This window comes from Culex quinquefasciatus, chromosome 3 (genome assembly GCF_015732765.1).
Source record: "Culex quinquefasciatus strain JHB chromosome 3, VPISU_Cqui_1.0_pri_paternal, whole genome shotgun sequence".
In the NCBI taxonomy this organism is placed as follows: domain Eukaryota; kingdom Metazoa; phylum Arthropoda; class Insecta; order Diptera; family Culicidae; genus Culex; species Culex quinquefasciatus.
In genome coordinates this window covers 53,507,285-53,511,101 of record NC_051863.1, presented here as the reverse complement: position 1 = coordinate 53,511,101, position 3,817 = coordinate 53,507,285, and positions in this window count along the sequence as shown.

The following is a 3,817-nucleotide window of genomic DNA, read 5'->3' as shown; positions in this document are numbered from 1 at the left end:
GCGACATCTGGCCCGGCATCAACGACAGCTGAGATCCACTGACGGCAGCCGTCTGCAGCCCCATACTAGCCCCGGCCGTCGTCGTAAAAATCCCTCTGTACGAGATCTTGCTTTCTTCAGCCTCCATCGACTGGTCGTGCATCTCCTGCTGGCTGCCGCTATTACTGTGATGCGACGAGGACTGCGTCACCGTCTGGTGATGCCCACTGCCAATGCCCGTCGTAACCGGGTACATCGCGTTGCTGCTGGTATTACTGGCCTCTTCCTCGATCACGATCGACTGCGGTGTGCTGCGCTCCTGCTTCGTCGGACTGCACAGGCTGGCGCACGGACTCGACACCGTCTGCGGCTCCAGCGACAGGTCGTCCGACTCGATGGATCCTGCGGGAGAGGGATGGAAAAAAAACGAAAGTTTGTTTAGTTCTAAACCCCGAAAACATATTTAAATTTATAATTAAGACAAAGTGCCACCTATAAATTCCAATCGCTCGGTCAAGTTCGGCCGCATCGCCTGCGTTGCGTTGCATAAAATTAGAATTAATCTGAATGTTGCGCCTTCGGCGCATGATTTTTACGCCTTGTCCTTTCGGTTTTTATTGATTTTGTTACTTGACCAAAAGGGAAACAGCTGTCAGCATGGTCAGTCAGAGAAATGCGCGCTCAATTAGGCGTCTGATGAAAGTAAATTTGTGTATTTGCTGTTCTCGTTGTACGGTTCTGGAGTTCTGAAGCCGCTAAAAAGTCACTTCCTTTTAGCCGGCGCGCAGCGCAAATTAAATTCTAAGTTGTACACAGTTATGAAGTGTGTTCTAGAGTGAAGAGAGAGATCGAGTGTGACAATGAAAAACTGCTTAATCACACTCGTTTATAACATACTTGCGAAGAAGTTTGAGATAAGAGTCTTGTGTGAGGCTACTGGCTGTTTGAGCATATGTTCAAGTAGTTGTGGCTGTAATGATATCTTGACGCATTGACCTTCTTATTAAAGTGTAATGAGGTATTATGCAGTAACGTCATTTGAAAATTCTTGCACCAAAATTTTAACAGATACACACGTGGAAAAAATGTTAATAGTGCACGCGAGCTGTCAAAATCCTAACCTAAAAAAATGGAATCGGCGTAAAAAGATGTTTTCATGTTTTGACTCCCTCTGCAAACGTCAAATCACACAAAATTGCTGCCGGATCTTTAGATCCGGAAAAAGATCCGACAGCAATGTGTACTGATTTGACGTTTGCTGCGGGTACCGAAAAGTTTGGTTATGTAACTACTTGGAAAATACAATTGCGCCAAGCGACCATCACATAACCGGCCTACAAACTAACTTGTAGAGATGCTCGGTCCGGTTTTATCATCACATAAAAACAGCTGGACCATAGATTACTCCTCAAGACGCGTCACGAGAGATTCCCCCCGCGACCAAACAAAACAGCACACACAGCTTCGCTACCAGTGTTGCCAGTTGGTCATCACGCGTTGATGATCGCCCCGAAAAGAAAAGCAAAACCTCAAATTGCTACCGTATTAAAATAAATCAGTCAGATCGGTAATTAAAAAACCCGAGGGTTCTAATTAGTTTCGTTCGCTGCGCGGAGATCGGACGCAGGCACTTCCAAATGATGTTGGTGATGACTACGACGGGTGGTGGAGCTTGGGGGATTGTCTCTACCCTGCAGAGACTCCACCCGAACGCGGGAGATAAATCTTCCGACGAGTCGTCTCTGCGGCCTGACTTCGGCCTGACTCACTCAACCTGGTCGTCGCATCGTCCAAGTTCATATTTTTATGCGCGCGCGGATATTGAAATCTTCAACGCGCTCGCGATCCCCGCCAGTCTTCGACACAGATTCGCCAGCAGGGCTTTCGCCGTGGCTTTTAATTTATGCTGATAGTGTAATTTATGTTTTCGATATTTCTCTGCTCCTCGGCCGCGAGGTCTCGAGGAGCTTCTCCGCGGGGAGATATCGCACGAGGGAGCGGGCAGAGAGACATCAACATAGCCTCCCCCCGCATAAGTCAATGTTTTGATGATGATGTCGATTTAAAACGAAACCCCGGGCTTGGAGGACGGCGCGGGGTTACGGGCCGGGCCGGAAATGGTCATCAACGCGGTCGCGCAGGCTAGGCTCCGCAAGAATTTAGAGCTTAAGCTTTTTGATGGACAGCGAAGTCGCGTGCGCGAGAGTCGGCCGGGGAGTTAGGAATTAGTGTCATAATTATGTCGGGTGAAGACTAATTTAAAAATCTGTCCGTCACGGTGGGTCTTGATTTTTGGGATTTTTGGGAGGAGGTCGGCGGCGAAAAGGGGCGTTTGTTGTGAGGTTTCGCAGGGTTTTGGGGGAGATTTTCGGGCCGAGATGTGGAAGAATTCAAGAAGATGCGGGATTCACGGCTCCAGTGTGATTCCTCGGATATCCAAAATATTCAGTGTATTGCGGTAGATTCCAGTGAAGCTCTATTGCAGACTGATAAGTCTTTAACACAGCTATTGATCGTCCAGAGCATAAGATAATAGATCTAGAGTAAATTAAAAAGCTCATAGCAACTCCAAATTTTTCAGTGCTATTCAGTGAAGTCTTGTGTTACCCTACCCTATCATATTTAAGATTGAGGCGTCGAAAACGCCTCGGTTGAACCCTCAGATCTTCATGATCTGAGCTATATTGAGATTTGGAGTGTTCAGTAGGTTGCAAGATCACTTCAAAATGTCCATCGTGGTTCCTTGAAGTCCAGTGAAGCTCTACCGCATCGTGTTTTGCATAGATACATCGAATACGACTCGGTTGATCATCCAGATCTTCAGGATATGAGCTATACTGAGATTTGAAGCGTTCAGACGGCTGAGGGAAATATCTAGCACAGTTCCGTGAAGGTCTGTGAAGCTCTACCGCAACTTATAACTGACAAAAAGGGCGTTTGGGTTCTGGTTGATCCTCCGGATCTTCAAGATCTGAGATTCAGTTGGATTGGAAGCGTTCAGTAGGCTACAAGATCACTCGAAAATATGCAGTGTGACTCCACTGAGTTCGGTGAAGATCTACCGATCTCATATGTGAGATACTAACGTCGTTAAGGTTCTGGTTGACCCTCCAGATCATCATGAACAACACATTTTTGCAGTTTGCAGAGTTGTAAATGTTGCCGATCTCCTGAATCGTATTCAGTGCGGTACACTGAAACTAGACCAAGCTCTACCAACTTGTATTTTAAACACAAACTTCGTCAACGGTTCGGTTGATCGCGCAGATCTCCAAGTTAGACCCAGAAACAACCCATGATTTCATCTGCTCCAATCCAGAACTGCCGCGGAATGTCCGCGGATTGTGACATTTTTTCGCTGCCTTCCCCCCAGAAGTCCCGAAAAGAACCAGCTCGTCGATCGCCAAGGTGTGGTGGCGCGAGATGAGTTATGGTTATGAAACGAACTCTCTATTAATAGATATCCCAACGCCGAGCAGCGGCAGCGACTTCTCCACGCGCCCCAAGTGTGACAGAGAATTATGTGCCAACCCGGGGGGACCCCGACGGGAACTTCGGAACTGGAGTGTGTCTAGAGAATTAATTCATAAATTATGCTGATGAACGAGGTAAGATTCGGACGGCGTAAGTGTGTATTTGGAGCATGGTGAGCAGGAGGGGGGTTTCGGAGGAGGTCGGGAAGGTATGCCGCGGATCATTCCGCGCGCGTTGTTGTGGAAGAGGTGCGACAGCAGCCAACTGTCTTCTTGACTGTTTTTATCTCTGGGGCGAGTTGAGCTCCGAGTTCTTTTGTAGCTCTTAAGAGGTTCTTCTTCGCCCGGGCTGCGTTGTCTTGATC